The following is a 16,429-nucleotide window of genomic DNA, read 5'->3' on the forward strand; positions in this document are numbered from 1 at the left end:
TTCTGATTGGCCAGTTGGAGATCCAAAACGACTTCAAAGTGCCAATGAAGAAGATGGACGCTTGCAGATGAAGTAGGTACAATCCTCATTTTCAAGTATAAGGGTGTTGCAATGTATTTACCAACTCCTTGATTTTGGGGATACATTGTGGTTAAAATGAATTTCCGAAACATGGAAGGAAGTGTTTTAAAAAGAAATATGGACGAGCATGGCTAGCACTTTAGAGCGAGACTGGCACCATCAGAGTGTTAGAACTGATATAATATTGTTTCATCCTCATCGTATATGTTGGCCTATGCCCAGTCACTTTGCAAGGAAATCCGTATTACAAGGTTGTGACTTTAAGTGAATCAAGCCTCCATTTTAGGTTAGAGCCGCCATTTTAGTTTTAGTTTATTGTACAAAGTCATCCTGTGGCCTAAAATGGCCGTCTCATGTTCTCTTGTTCTTGCTTTAACCTCTGCAACCTCTGTAGGACAATTAATGTCCAACCTGCCTTCAGGCTACATGTTAGGGTCATGTAGACCTTGTACTTTGTTGACCTCGGGATCAGGGGATTACTTGAATCAGCGATGTTAACCTACAAGTTTATGATAACAATAACGCTATCTAAACACGATATGTGAAACATTTGTATGATCTGTATTAAAGCAATATGTAAAGAGTGTAAAGTTAAACCTAGAGAATAATAGTATTCGTTAGCAAATGTGTTAAAAAGTAAACCGCATGCACAAGATATGTAAATTAGGAACGAACCTGGCGCGACCCTAGCCCAGTACATGATTAACTTGTAGGAGGCTGGACATCGTTATAACAAACTGTATAAATACGCTGATGTCCAGCTAGGAACCCCTGCTCACTGCTCACATTGAACCCTGCTGGGGGTCTCTGTGATGTATTGACGGCCAAATAGCTATTTGTGTACTTTGTTTTGTAACTGTTCAGTTTTCTAATATAGATTCTGGGAATCTTTACAAGCCTGTGTCGGTGTATTTTCCTTTTGCATGGTGTAAAAGCCTTAATATTGTATTTTTCTGATTCCACAAGAGTATCAAGGTGGATTACAAGTCTAATCTACATTTCCCCTGGGTCACTTGGGTATTGTAGCAGGTTTGTACATTTTATTTTACTGATGACGGATAAGACAAAGAAGTTGTAAAATAAAAATAATCGCCAGGGGCTCGACTGCACATCCAGGAAAACCATTCTCTTATTAATGTTAATGCCATTTCAAGGGCAAAGCACTACAATCTGGGCAGTGCCCCTCACCCGCCTGGGAAATGCATACATTGGCTCCCCTGATAATCGCCACTGTGTCTCAGCATAGGCTGGGCTAAATGTACAGGGCCACTCTCTGCCACCTTTGCGGTGTTCTTTAATTACCAGTGACTATATATTCTTGACTTGCATATTACGGACTCTAGGTCTGTGCTTCTGCTCCCCAGGATGTGTGGATTAACCCCTGGCCACAATGTTTTTATCTATTCCGGTCTCTTCCAGAGCCAAATTTAGAGCAGCATCAGCCACCCCACGTTCCAGCAAACTAGTGCTCCAGAGAGGAACAGGATCACACTTAGAAGGCAGTGGACATGTATGACATGAATCATGTATGTACTCATTGTCATGAAAACAATAGTAATACATCTTGCGTATAGCCACTTGCTCAAATCACGAAATGCGTGGAGCTGTTTTTGGCAGTGGGGGTAAAAGTACATAATTTGGTTTGGTGTCAGACAGCTTGAAGTGAAATACAAACCGTGATACAGTCCGGGACGTCGATGCACAACAATGCCAGGGGTCGTGGAAGTGACATCACAGACCTAATGACATTGCAGGAAGTGATGTCACTTGACATTTGACCCGGATGGCATCAGTTCCTCTTTAACCCTGGTGGAATTACTGCGAGTGGCGTGAGGACGTAAATAGAAATTACCTAAACGTAGACATTTTAAAATACTAAATCTATACTGAAGCAGACAAGAATATTTTAGATAGTAGGCACATTTTACAAGGCTGCTGCCTTCCTATGACATGGTTGGCGTCATGATATGATAGGGTTGGACCCAATAGTGCAACATAGGCCGAACCATATTGGTTCCACCGTCGAGTTTGTTATTTCAAGATTTGAATATATCTTTAAGCAATAATTATGACACAGCTCTGAGCAATTTTGGGGAGTACTCTGACCCGATTCTTGAGGAAATGGACCCAGACAAACTTACATGGGTGGAAACCCCAGTGAAGGTGTAAAATAAAATGAAAATAATAAAAAGGTGAAAGCTACACATATAATGTCTTTGTATAAACTACAAATGGAGCTAACCACACACCTGAGGAAATATAAGGAGATGCAGTTATCCGTGATGACATTCCCAGGGCTCAAATATTGTTACATTTGTATGCGCTTTAATCTTAACTTACTAGGCTCCCAGCAAAGGTGCGGTCCCGTCTCGGGAGGATAGCTCAAGGGCAACGTGCTCGCCTTGGAAGCAAGACGACACAGACCACCACAGGTTTGATCCCCAGGTCCGCGCTTAGAAACCTCTGGTTATTAAGCGCGTTATAAATAACCTATCATATCATATCCCTTGGCAAGAAATACGTTGTTGGCTCTGTAAAACGCTGCTCAAGGCAGAAATGCTAAAATAGTGGCTGATTGGCTGCAGGGCACCACTAGGGCCGAGGAAAATGTGGTTGGGAAAGTTCATAAGTAGATTAGAGGATGGGAACAGTAAAGACAAGTGGGCTAGGCTCTTGTATGGATACTTGATCTCAATGACCGTTGCTTTAGTGAATATTTTAATAGTGATACACAAAAAGTTTGGGGAAAATCTTTTTCTCAATTAGTCCACCATAATAAAGTAGGGAAGGGAGTAATTTGTCAGATAGGTGGAAAGTGTAATCCTAGGGGCTAAAAATGGAGGCCTTGTTATGTATATGGTATATGGCATTATATTGTATTGTGTTGAATGAATTCATGCCTGTTATGTTTGCTTTAGAATGTTGGGTCTGAAGTCATTTATTGCCATTCGTAATGAACGAAGAGTTGTGAAGTATAACATTTCTACGAAACTATAAACACCCAAAAAATGGGCAGAGGCACTGCCATAGATATGCCACTTCAACATTGTATGGCCAGTTACTTCCACATTATGCCAGTTATACCGGCAGGTCGGGTATTGCCATTATATCATAAGTAGATTTGTTATTCATGTAGCGCTTTCTTTCACCAAAGTGCTGTATGTACATATCACATATTTACATACAATCATCATCCGACCAAAGTTGGTACTCATTTATCAAATGCAGAAGAATAAAAGGCTGAGTTGGCCTTGCCAGGATTTGAACCTTCGATCACACAAAGATTGCAGCAGCGAGGTTCAACCCGCTGAAATATCTTAACGCTTTGCTCTTAAAAATGCAATGGCACCATAAGAAACCATGTAAAAACTGGCTGCACTATGTGAGCCAGACACATAAATACACTTATCATGTATGCTGTAGCCTTGGTGATGCACAGTAAAAAAATGTCATGCCACGGAAAGACATACCTAGACTGGCAGCACCAAAATTGCTATCTAACTACTTAATAACATTTCTCATGCTTACTTTATCATAGCTGCCCAGAAAAATATAGAATGCCAGAGTAAGGACTGGCTGCACCCAAATTCCAGTCTAGACAGGTAATTATAGAGATGCCCAGTCCAAAGCGTCAAGCCACAGTAAGAAATGGCTAGACTAGCTGCACCACAATTCCAGTCTAGCCAGCTACTTAAACTTATGATTGCCGTATCAGAGATGCCCAGTACAAAGCATCAAGCCACAGTAAGACATGGCTAGACTGGATGCACCAAAATGCCATTCTAGCCAGGTAAGTAGAGTTATTATTATTATTTTTTTAATATCTTTATTCTTTTTCAGCATGCCATAGTTTCAGAACATTAGCATCAATAACCATCAACTATCAACGTTTGTGCAATTGTTCCTCCTTTAACTTCCCACCCCTCTTAACTGCCTGTGAATAGTTCCCAACCGTTATATCCCAGTTTGCGATCTCATCTCCTCATCCCCCACTTGTATAGTATGTTCAGCCATTTCACTCCTACTTTGTTTAAACAATGTTACAGTTACAGCAATCCATAGCTGAATTTCTGCTCCTAATTCTTGTTTCCGCTCCCCTAGCGCCTTTTCCCATACTCCCGTTTCTGCTGCTACCCATTTCTTCAGGTCTCCCCACCACCTCTCAACACTCTGTCCCCTAGTGGCTTTCCATGGCATGGCAATGCTACGTTTAGCCAGTACATTAATTAAATATTTGATCTTCTGCATGTTTTGTGCTTAGTGCTGCTCTTAAAGAGTCCCAGCACACACGCCTCTGCAGATTGCATGTCAATGCCTCCTGGAGACACTCTTGTTTGCCACGCTCTTCCAAGATTCTTGTATTCGATAACATTCCCAGAACATGTGTGTCATGCCTACATTCTCTACAGAACTTTTGGGATAGACTTGACTACCCGCTTCCTTGGACCTTGCTATGGCAGCAGGCGTAAGGGATGCCCTTTGTGTGATATAAAGTTGAAGCAGCTGCAGCCTGGTGTCACTGGAGACTTTTTTATGGTATGGGACTATGCATTGCCACTCTTGTCTACTAATGCTTTCCCCAATTCATTTTCCCATCTCCTCCTGCACTTCAAATTTACTCTTGAGTTCCGATCTATCAATACCTCGAAAATTCTGGAAATTGCGTGCCCCCCCTCTGAGATATTTATGATAGTTTCCACATCTTCACACCCCATTGTATCCCCGTGATCGCAGGCCACTTAACCTTCATTGTACTTAGGAGGGTCCTATGTAGTAGAAAGTGTCCTATGTGTACCCCCGTAGAGTCTTGCAGTTCTTTACATTCCAGCCGCCTGTTGTCATTCGGCGGATCCCCTATCGTAGCTACACCACAAGATCCCCATTGCGCTCGCACCCTAGCTCTAAGTCCCTGAGTGTTTGACACTACTGCCGCCAAAGGGGGTCTGTGGTGATATTGGGTCTTTAAGCCCCATAGTTCTACAGGACCTCTGCCACATCTGTATTCCCAACTTCACTAACTGTGGATGAACATGTGCCCCCCCTCTGGGGAGTCCAAACCAAGACTCTGAGATATAATCTCTTTATGGCAGTCTGTACGAGAGTAGTCTCCCACGTGGGGTCATCAGCCATCCATTGTACCATGTGCTGCAATTGGCGTGCCAGGAAGTATAACTCGGAATTCGGGATCTTCAGCCCTCCTTGCTCGTAAGGCCTTAGCAGTACGTTGAGTGCAGACCTGTGTCTCCCTCCCTGCCATAAAAACCCCCCGCATACTTTGTCACGTTCTAGGAAGAATTTCTTGGGAATATTATATGGGATATTCCCAAAACAATGCATAACTCTTGGTAATTCTACCATTTTTAATAAAACAGCTCTTCCTGCCATCGACAGTGGTAATTTGCCCCAGAATTCCATTGATTTAATTAAGCCCTCTCTTGCCTGTATAGTGTTGGATTAATGTTCTGTCTTGGGATCGTGATATACGTTCAGCTCTATGGATCTGAAGGAGTTCTTACTCCATGGCAGGATAAGCGCCGGCAGCTCTTTATCTTCAAGCATCGCCAATTTAGCTAACGGGAAATGACATGATTTACTCTTGTTTATTCGGATCCCGGTCAACGTACCAAAGTTGTCCAGCACCTCTAGCCCATATGGGAAGTTAAGTGTGGGGTTACTCAGGTACAATAGCATGTCATCTGCATACATTGATACTACATGTCTGACCCCATCTATTTCTATTCGGGCACCACCATACTCCTGTCTCAGGAAGGCCGCATTGTGCTCTGCCACGATTATGTATAACATTGGGGACAGGGGGCAACCCTGTCTCGTCCCCTTTTGTAGCTGCCACTTGTCTGAGAACATGGTGCCCAAACTGACCCTGGCTGTCGGCAGGGTATATATTAGCTTCACCCACTTCATATAGTGTGGACCTATTCTCATCCTAACCATGGTGGCATACAACCAGTTCCAATGGACAGATTCGAAAGCCTTGGTCACCTGTAATGAGGCCGCAGAGCAGTGCTCCGCTCCGTCTCTTGTGCTGTTGATAACGTGATGTAACCGTCTTAGGTTCCCTGAAATGTTCCTGCCCAGAACATATCCACTCGGATCCTGATGTACCAGTTTGGGTTATTACTTTCCTCAGTCTATCCGCAAGGGTTGCCGTAAGGATTGTACTGTCCTTATTCAAGAAAGATAGTGGTCTATGGAAGCCAAGGTCTGTATCTATAATTGATATAATTATCAAGGCCTCCCTCATACTATCTGGGAAGATTCCCAATTCGTATGCTTCGTTGTACACTCTGGCTAAGAGCGGCGCCAGCACGTCTGCATATGCCTTATAAAACTCCCCTGGTAGCCCATCTATACCCGGTGTCTTCCCTGAGGGCCATGTTCTTATTGTGGCTAAGACTTTGTCCGGGGTTATGGGCTCTTCAAGCATATTTGCTTGCTGTTCATCTAAGCGTGGCAGGGTGATAAGGTCTAGAGCATCCTGCAGCGCGCCCTCTCGCACTATCTGGGGGTCTGTATATATATATATATTCTTATAATATTTGGATGAAACTTTATTAATGCCTACTTGCGTGTTTACCTCCCTGCCTCCTCCAGTTTGGATGGAGTATATCAGGGAACTCTTGTTTCTGTTTTTGTACAGCCAAGCAAGCATTCTCCCTGGTTTGTCACCTTATGCATGACTCCTCTCCAGATATCTTGCGTAGCTAAACTTACCCAGTCTATCCCATTGTGTTAGACATAACTGCCTCAATCTGATTTCCTCCTTCAATTGCTCCTCCCCTGCCCCCACTCACCCCTCAGCCTCCAATAGTTTTCTTCTGTCTCCCTCAAGTCACAAGTGATGGTTCTTAGGACACCCCCTGCTGTGGCTATAATTTCTCCCCTAATTACCACTTTATATGTTTCCCAGACCGTGCCTGCATGCTGGACGCTTCCCCCATTCACTTCCATGAAATCTACTGAGCTTTTCCTGAAGTGTTCGTTAAATGCCTTATCTAGTAGTGTGTCACTCCTGAGTCTCCAGGTAGGTATAGGCGGTCTGGGGGCAGATCTCATCCATTTTGTTAACAGTGGAGCGTGATCCGACAGAACCCTGGCTAAGTATTGGGCTTCCGTAAATTCCATCACGTGTTCTTCCACTGTGAATAGATAATCAAGTCTTGTGTGTACCTTATGTGGGGATGAATGATGGGAGTGTACTCTTTTGTTCTTGCGTAATGTTCTCCAGACATATTTTAACTGAAAATGATTCAAGGGAGTACTTAGAACCTTGGCCGGTGGGGCTGGTCTTTTCTACCTTGTATCGTACCTGTCCAATATGGGATTAAGGGTACAGTTGAAATCTCCGCCCCACATCATGACTCCATTTCTATAGGGTCTGAGCCTCACATATAGTGACTTGAAGGAAACAGTGGCGTCATGATTGGGTGCGTAGGTGCATACCTCTCGGCTCTCTACCATATTGTGTAATATAGCCATCCTTCCTTCGTTGTCGATCTTTATATTCAACACTTTAAATGGGATAGTTGGAGTGACCCATATAAGGACTCCTCTAGCGTATGATGAATATGTGGAGCCCACCACAACCCCGCCATGCACTAGCCACCTTCTTTTCTTTCTGTTCGTCCAAGTGAGTCTCTTGTAATAGCGCAATCCTCACTGTATGTCTCCTAAAATACTTGATCACCCGCTGTCGTTTTACTTAATTGTTCAGACCCCTGACATTCCAGGTCATGATTCTAACTTCTTCAGCCATTGTTTATTAATTGTGTGGGCTCCGGCCGGACCAACAGACATCCCCGGGCTGTGGCCGAGTTCATATGAGGTCTACATGCAACCGTACCAGGCTTCCTTCCCTCCCCTCTATGTGCGACGTTCCACCCCAACTAACAACAAAACATAGTTCAACCGAAACTGTCCAGTCATGCTGAGCACGCTAAGACTTCCCGCTACCACTCCATTAGACCTAGTCACTGACCAGACTCCTGGTGCCCAACGGACGGGCACTATTCCGTACCCTTAGAAAAACAACCGGTGTGGGGTAGTAGAAGTGTCTATGTACTACGTTCCCTCTACTAGGCTTCAATGTCTGTACTGTCGTGCTCCTGCTACATGTTTAGTTCCAACAGATGCATCAATGCTCCTGGTGGCTAAACACCCCCCCCCTCATACCCAAGGCTAGCTTGCAACTCGTTGCCTTTGGTGTGTGATGTGTTTCGTATATCCCTGGCTTTATCCCATGGATCTCCCTGGCATCCACCGACTCATGCCTAAGTTCGTAGGCCTTGCTCCTCGGCCTCCGGTATCTGCATGCTATCGATCCAGTCCTGAGCTTGTTGCCACTGAACTATCCTCCCGAGACTATGGTCCCCCAGTCCTAGAAAAGATGATGATCTTTTCCCTATCCTTATAATTAGGACTTTGGCAGTGATGGGCCTGGCCGGGGCTCCCCGGTGGTGGTCTCCTTGTCAGAGAGCGATGTGCGCTCTTGATAGTGAACCCCTGTGTTAGGTCTCCAGCTCCAATTTCCTGCAGCAGCAAGTTTTCGATATATGTGGTGGGGTCTGACCCCTCCATTCCATCCGACAGATCCACAATCCTGATGTTGTTCTGACACGCTCGTCCCTCCACTTCTGCCGCTCTGTCTTCTAGCAATTTCACTTCCTGCAGTAGGATGTCAACGTCTTTGCACTCTTACAGTGGTGCTGGAACTTGTTCTTCTAATTTGCCTGTACGCTCCGCCATGGCTCTAACCTTTTGTCGAAAGAGGCCTACGTCAATCCTTACTGCGTTGATCTTGGCTTCCAGTGTGGCCTGTAATGCTGCGATTGTGTTCAGAATCTGCTGATTCCCTGAGTCCTTTGATTCTCTAGGGTGCGAGGCAGATCCCCTCTCGCTGTCCCCTCTATCAGTGTCAATTGGGCTTGCTTGTCCTTTTGCGAACAATTACATATTAGTCTGCTTATTTTTTGTCTTAGTGCCCTTAGTAGCCATCTTCACACTGTTTGCTGTTTCTGGACCTCCAAGACCTCCTGCCTCTTGCTGCTCCTCTTCTCTTGCCTTCCAACCTTCTACCAAGAACCTCTTGCCTTTCCAGGGTGCTGCTATACCCCTGACTCTGTTCCTCCGCAACACCTTCTTTGGTGCCGACCGTATTTTAGGATTGTGGCTGCTGCTCCTTCGCGCTTACTGTACTGTTACCCGGGTCCTCAGGCTAATTATTGGAATTATCTTCCCTGCAATTGTGCAGAAGGTATTACACCCTTCCTGTAGTCAGGCAGTTATTATTCGGCTAGGCCTTAAAGTCCTGCACACTCTCCTTTGCTCCCTGGGCAATATGTGTTGCGTTGCATGTGCACGATTGCCCTAGTGTACCTGTCCTGTGGTTGTATATGTCACTCGACTGAGGCCTCAATAGGTTCCAAGGTGGGCCCTGCCCTGCCTTTGCCCTGTTTAACTGGGTTTATGCTGACTCCATGCGTTCCCTTGTGAAAACAAAAAGAAGATATCGAGGCTGAGTACCCCAAAAGGAAATACACCAAACGCGGGTTACAAAGGAACATGCAAAAGATCTTTATTTTATACTGAACAGTTTCAAAGGACAAAGCAACAGATAGCTATCGGCCCTCAGTACAAGACAGCAAACTCCAGCTCGGTTCAGTGTGCTCAGTGAGTGGGACTGTACATTAGAATAGTCGCACTCTTTATACCCTCGAAATCATGATGTTCAACCCATTTCCACGTTAATATAAGTTAATACATTACGGATCTAGGGTTCGTGCCGAGTTCGTCCATCTGTACATTTAGGGTTTACCTTTAATATATTCACTAACAAGCCTCAATGGCAACAGTATATCTTAGGATTTCATGTTAAACCTTCTCAAACAGTTTTATACAATGTAGTCAAACAAGTGTTCACATTTCGGTATTTGAATACATTGGGCCTCATTACGACCCTGGCGGTAATCGCCCGTCATTACTGCCATGGCGTAATGAGCGTTTACGCCGTGGGACGATGGCGTAAAGAGCGCCACATTACGACCCATCGCGCACGAGCATTACGCCATGGCGGTAATGCAATTAACGCCATGGCGGAAAAGGCCCCTACCGGCATCGTTAAGCGAGCAAAGTGCACTTACGCCACCGTAAGTAGCGGCCACCGCAAGTAGCGGCCACCGTAATTAGCGGCGGCCGTAATTAGCGGCGGCCGTAAAAAGTCGCACCGGAAATAGCGTCATCGCGCCGGAACGGGAAACAGCCCGTCGGCCATCTTGAGAAACACAATCCATCGCCATCCTACCAAACAACACCAGACCCAACCCTGACACCTGTCCCAACCAATCACCCACCCTACCAAGTACCCGAAAATGCCTAAATGTGTGAAAAAGGCATGTGACCGCCAGCGCCAGGAGAGATACAGCCGGGAGGAACTCTGCATGCTTGCGGAGACCCTGCAAGACAACGCAGGTGTCGTTTTCTCCCCGGACATGACCAGGACAGCGATCGGGAAAAAGAAGGCCATCTGGGCCCTGGTGGCTGAGCGCGTCAGCGCGGTGGGGACCGTACCCCGCACCCCACAGCAGTGCAGGAAGCGCTGGGATGACCTACGCATACGGGTCAGAGCCGTCATCTCAGCTAACCGCAACCTTGCCCTGGGTACCGGTGGAGGGTCGGAATCCCCCCTGAAACTCCAACCGTGGGAGGAGATCTGTGCAACCACGATTGGCATGGAGTCCATTGAAGGCGTCGGAGGGATGGAAAGGGGAGCTCCGACATCAGGCGATGAAGGTAGGTGCCTCAAACAAAACATGCCATAGTCACAGCAGTCCAATCATGTGTAGCACAAGGTTGCCCTAGAGTGTAAATGCAACACATATCAACACTGCCCATAGCCACATGCGAGCACCACCCTGCATACACTGCTGGCACCCGCATACCTGCATCCACATTCCACACTAAAAGGAGACAACCTGCATGGCACTGCCTGAAATCTTCCTCATCCACTAACCACAATAATGTCAAACATTTCATTCCAAAGTCCGCAGACCCATCAATAACGCCCTCCCTCCTTTGCTCCACCACAGGCACAGATTCACACCCAGAGGACCAGGACACCCCTGCGCCAAAGAGGGCCAAGAAGGCCATCAACAACGTCCCTGCACCCTCAACCTCAGCTGCAGTGAGGCAGACCCCACAACAAGCAGGTCCCACTGCAGGCATACCGGAGGTCCCACCGGCAAGCACCCCTGTCGGCAGCAGGCCAGCAGCAGCTGCTCCACCTCCACCGACATTGCCTGCCACAGGAGGCAGGGGGTCAGCGGCCAGCAGCAACATCGGGGAGACAGCTGCAACAGCTGCATGTTCAGACTCGGACATGGAGCACGAGGTCAGAAGCCCCACTGACCTGCTACATTCCCCCTGTTTCTCAGATGCCAGCCCCCATGAGGGTCACTCACAGGGGCACACAGAGGTAGAGGAGTGGCCATCCACCCCATGCCCTGTCCACACTCCACAGGAGGGGAGCAGCCCCACCATCACTCCACCAGCACTGGCCATGGGCCAGCACGGCCAGCAGTCCCTCCAGGACATCACTCAACGGCAGCATCAACTGTCCGCAATGCTGGATGAGCATGCTGCGGAATGTGTGGGGGCTAGGTCTAGCATTGAACAGGCCACGGAGACCCTAAGGGCCGAAGTGGCGCAGAGCACTGCCACCCTGAGGGATGCCATGCAGGCCATGTCCAGGGACATCTGTGCAGAACTTGCGGCCTTGCGTCGTGCGGTCACTGGCCTCACCCACACACAACAGGATGTGCATGCACAGGGGCAGCCAGGGACATCCTCCACTGCCAGTTCTGCGCAGAGCAGCCCCGTGCGACGTTCCGGTCGTAACCTGCGCTCCACAGCCAGGGGTGCCCCGGGGGCCGGGAGAGGGGGCTTGTGACGGCCTGTGGCCACTGTCACAGGCATCTGTTGACACCTGCATGGGGTGTGTTGGGGTGTGCAGGGGGGAGGTGGGAGGGGGTGTGTTGGGGTGTGCAGGGGGGAGGTGGGAGGGGGTGTGTTGGGGTGTGCAGGGGGGAGGTGGGAGGGGGTGTGTTGGGGTGTGCAGGGGGGAGGTGGGAGGGGGTGTGTTGGGGTGTGCAGGGGGGAGGTGGGAGGGGGTGTGTTGGGGTGTGCAGGGGGGAGATGGGAGGGGGTGTGACACGACAGTTCATAGTTTCAATACACTTTTTTCTTTCCCAAAAAAGAAATGTGTGGACATTTTCATTGCGTATGTGTGCTTTATTGGTGTACAGTCCACAGTGTGCATGTCCCAGGGACACACAGTGCCCCAAGTGCAGTCTCCATGCGATAAACACCAGCCGTGTGTGCTAGAAGCAGTGGTCGATGATACTTTGGCGCATGGCACGCCCCTCCTGTGCTTCGCCTCCTCCATGGCGTGCCGCCCCATCTGCACCCTCCTCATCCTCATCGTCAGGTGGTTGCAGTTCTGCGTCAGGGGGCAGGGGCACATTCCGTCTGACGCACATATTGTGTAGCATGACACATGCCATGACGATCTTTGCCACCTTCTCATGGCCATACAGGAGTGCCCCACCAGACCTGCTGAGGCTTCGGAACCGTGCCTTCAAGAGGCCGAATGTCTGCTCTATGACCACACGAGTACGTGTATGTGCACGGTTGAAGTCCTCCTCGTGCTGGTTCTGCGGGTTCCGGACTGGTGTAAGGAGCCACCTCTTCAGGGGATAGCCTGCATCACCTGTATGTAGGCGAGAATGTATGTGTCAGTCATGACGTCTGATCAAGAACATGATGTGCCACCATGGCTTGCATCCAACTGTTACTTTGGCTCACTTCTACATGCACTAATTGATTCACACAATGCAACCAGTATGTGCTCATGGCTCCCATGGCCTGTTTTGCATGCCATCACCCAATGTATGCAGAGGGGTTGTGTGCATTGTGAGTGCCCTTCCTCTGTCTCCGTTCCCTGTGTTACTCACAGCCAGGTGGAGTATGCATCATCCCCCCCCCCTTTCTGCCAGGTGGAGTATGCATCATCCCCCCCCCTTTCTGCCAGGTGGAGTATGCATCATCCCCCCCCCCTTTCTGCCAGGTGGAGTATGCATCATCCCCCCCCTGGTACGTCATTCACCTGCCCACTTCCATGACATTGCACTCACCGAGTAGCCAGGATCTTGGGCCTGCATGTCGCTCCATGTAGCGTGGTATTGTGGAGTTCCTCAGGACCATGGAATCATGGGTTGATCCGGGGAATCGGGCACAACAATGTGTGATGATCTTGTTGGAGTCACAGACCATTTGCACGTTGATTGAGTGGAACTGTTTCCGGTTGCGGTACGGTACCTCCATGGCACGTGGAACCACCAATTCCACATGGGTGCAGTCGATGGCACCAATGCAACCAGGTATGCTGGCTAGTGCATGGAAACCCACTTTGGTGTTTGCAATCTCCTGGGCAGTCCGTGGTAATGAGATGTGGTCGTCTGTGTGCTTGAGGAGGGCATCGAGCACTTGGATGAGTGTTCGTGAGAATAATGGTTGTGAGATGCCATGCAGGTGCCCCACTGTGTGCTGGTAGGTGCCTGTGGCCAGGAAGTGGAGTACGGCCACTACCTTCAGTAGGGGGGGGATGGCGGTTGGACTTTCTATCATGCTGACGATGTCGTTGTGTGTCATGTCTACGATGGCGGTGATGGTGTCCCGGTCCAAACGGTACAGGGTGTGGATCTGCTCAGCAGTGAGGTTGAATGGATTGGCTCTGATGCGTGGGATTGGGGGCTGCCTGCGTGGTGGCACTGGCTGTGCTGGTGGGGCTTGCTGGGCCTGCCTTGCCCTCCTTCTCCTCCTGCGTCTCCTCTGTGCTGCCTGTTGTTGTTGTTGCTGTTGTAGCACATGCATTGCTATCAGGTCCTCCAGCCCCAACATTGCTAGTCGTATTGGTATCATTGTGGAGTGTGACTGGGTGTGGGAAGGGGTGGGGTGTGCTCTTTTTGTACTCCCCTGAGTCTGTATTGCCTTCACCTGTGCTGTTTCTGTGCACCTGTGGCAGCTGCATTCACTTAACATGGCCCTTTACGGTTGGTTCGCGATGGTGTTATTTGCACCATGGCGGTAAGGTACTTAACGGCCTGGGTGATGGCGTTAGGTGCATGTCCGCTTGGGTCGGCATTTGCGTACCTTTCCGCCATGGCGCTAAGTACAGTGTGGGCGGTCGCGTGCGCGCACCCTTAGCGCAGTTAGTGGCAGCGTTAACTACGATGCCGCTATTGGCTTCGTAGTTAACGGTCACGGGTCATGATCGGACCTGGCGGAAAACGATGGCGGTAAACATTTACCGCCACCGTTTTTCACTTAGCGCCAGGGTCGTAATGAGGCCCATTGTGTTTAACATATGCTTGTGGATTAGCTTCGTTGGCGCAAGTAAACCTCTACACACAGGTCAGCGAAGGACAAGGTCTCAGTTCATGACCCCAACATGTAGCCTGCAGGCAAGTTATACATTAGTTTATAGACAGAGGTCAAGACGGCCATGTTACATTCAGAATGACATTGTCCTCCAGCTTAGAACACACGGTGACTTCTAGAGGGAGAAACTAAAATGGCGGATAGACCTAAAATGGCGGCTTACACTGATCTAAGGTCAAGACCTTGCAACGCGGATCTCCTCGCAAGTGGCTTATAAGCAGCTTGGCGTAGGCCAATATATATATATTCATACAAATAGGAGGCACGATATAATTTCCCATTCGACAAACCCTCCTTTTGGCCTATGCCAAGCACTAAACTACTTCTGGTCACTTCACTAACAACTCCACGTCTCAATATCCATACACCTTGAATCACTGTCAAAAATATCTATTGCCATTAGATCGTCTATCAAAATCTCTTCCAGAACATACTGTTTGGAACTCTTATCTGGGGCGTATACCTTGTGTCCTATTGTACCTATCGCTTGTGCGCAACATCCCCCTAGCATCAAACATATACTAGGTAAACTCTGTATACAGCAACAAAGAAACAATAAAATTTCCAAAATGATCAGCAAGACTGAAAGCACCTTCCAACCCCAAGATCCTAAGAAGTCCCAGAACCAAGCGCTAAAATCCCAGTTTCCCTTGGGAACATGCACTTCTGAACTAAGGACGTGCAGATTCTGTATTGCCTTGAAGATAGTTGGGGAGGAATCTGACACGAAAACACAGCAAGCCGACCCCACCAATTTACACACTCCACCACGTTCAGCCAGAATGACATCTAATGCCATTCGGTTCTGAAGTGCTACTAATCTCATTGCTTTCTGTTCTAATGTCATATTATAGAGTATGTCTGTGGTCCGGTTGATGGTTCTCTCCAGTACTCTCGCTAGTCTCCTGATGTCTTCAGAGTTTGCTATTTGTCCCCAAAATGGCACGAAGGATTACGCTACGTCTCCCACAACCTGTGCTGGAGTGTCACCATTCTCGTCCCGTCGTGGACGAGCCTTTGAAACCTCTACAGTACTGGCTATGAATACCCTGGGTAACAAGATGCCTAAATAACAAGTTCCCTGCCAATCCCTGGGTAACCATGGAAATGCTACATTACCGCAAACAAAGTAGACAGGTTCTTCTACATACAAAGGTCTGTCTTCCCCAGTCAAATTCGCAACGTTGGCGCAACCTTTCAAATTTCCCATTGACTGAGTACCATTCCTCTGGATGCAGAAAGAAACTGAATCGGGGCTATGGTTAACAGTGTAGGAAGGAGGCATGGCATCCTTATTGCCTATAGGAGCCATCTTAAAAGAAATCAAAGACTGAAAAGGACGAGACAGTCTATCAGAAGGCCTAATAGAAGCAACGTTGAGCTTGCTCTTATTTGCGAAAAGCGAGCATCCCAAGGGCGTAAGAACACGTTTCTCAAAACTATTCAAATTAGTACCATCAAAGTTCCCCGAGATGCTATCGTTCCATCGGCCAAAGAATAGTGCTCTAAGAGAGGCATAACGAGGAGTTGTCAAAGGTAAAGGATGAATATACCAACCAAGCCCCTTATCCCCGTGTTGCGGTAAATGCGAACAGACCCAACAGTTGGATTTATTAAAAATGGCATGCGTAGCATTCATGATAAGTAATAATATGTTGTTGTACTATCTCTGTCTGTGCTGAGAGCCTCTAGGAGATAAAGTATGCAGATGCACAAAAGGAGTAGGGACAGTGGGTACATTTTCAGTCGGTAACAAGGTTTCGAATGCATGCACTTCTTCCAGGTACCAAAAGCTTAACACAGTTACTATTATAAAACCAATTGACATTATAAAAAG

Source organism: Ambystoma mexicanum, chromosome 11 (assembly GCF_040938575.1).
Source record: "Ambystoma mexicanum isolate Mex_15411 chromosome 11, UKY_AmexF1_1, whole genome shotgun sequence".
In the NCBI taxonomy this organism is placed as follows: Eukaryota; Metazoa; Chordata; class Amphibia; order Caudata; family Ambystomatidae; genus Ambystoma; species Ambystoma mexicanum.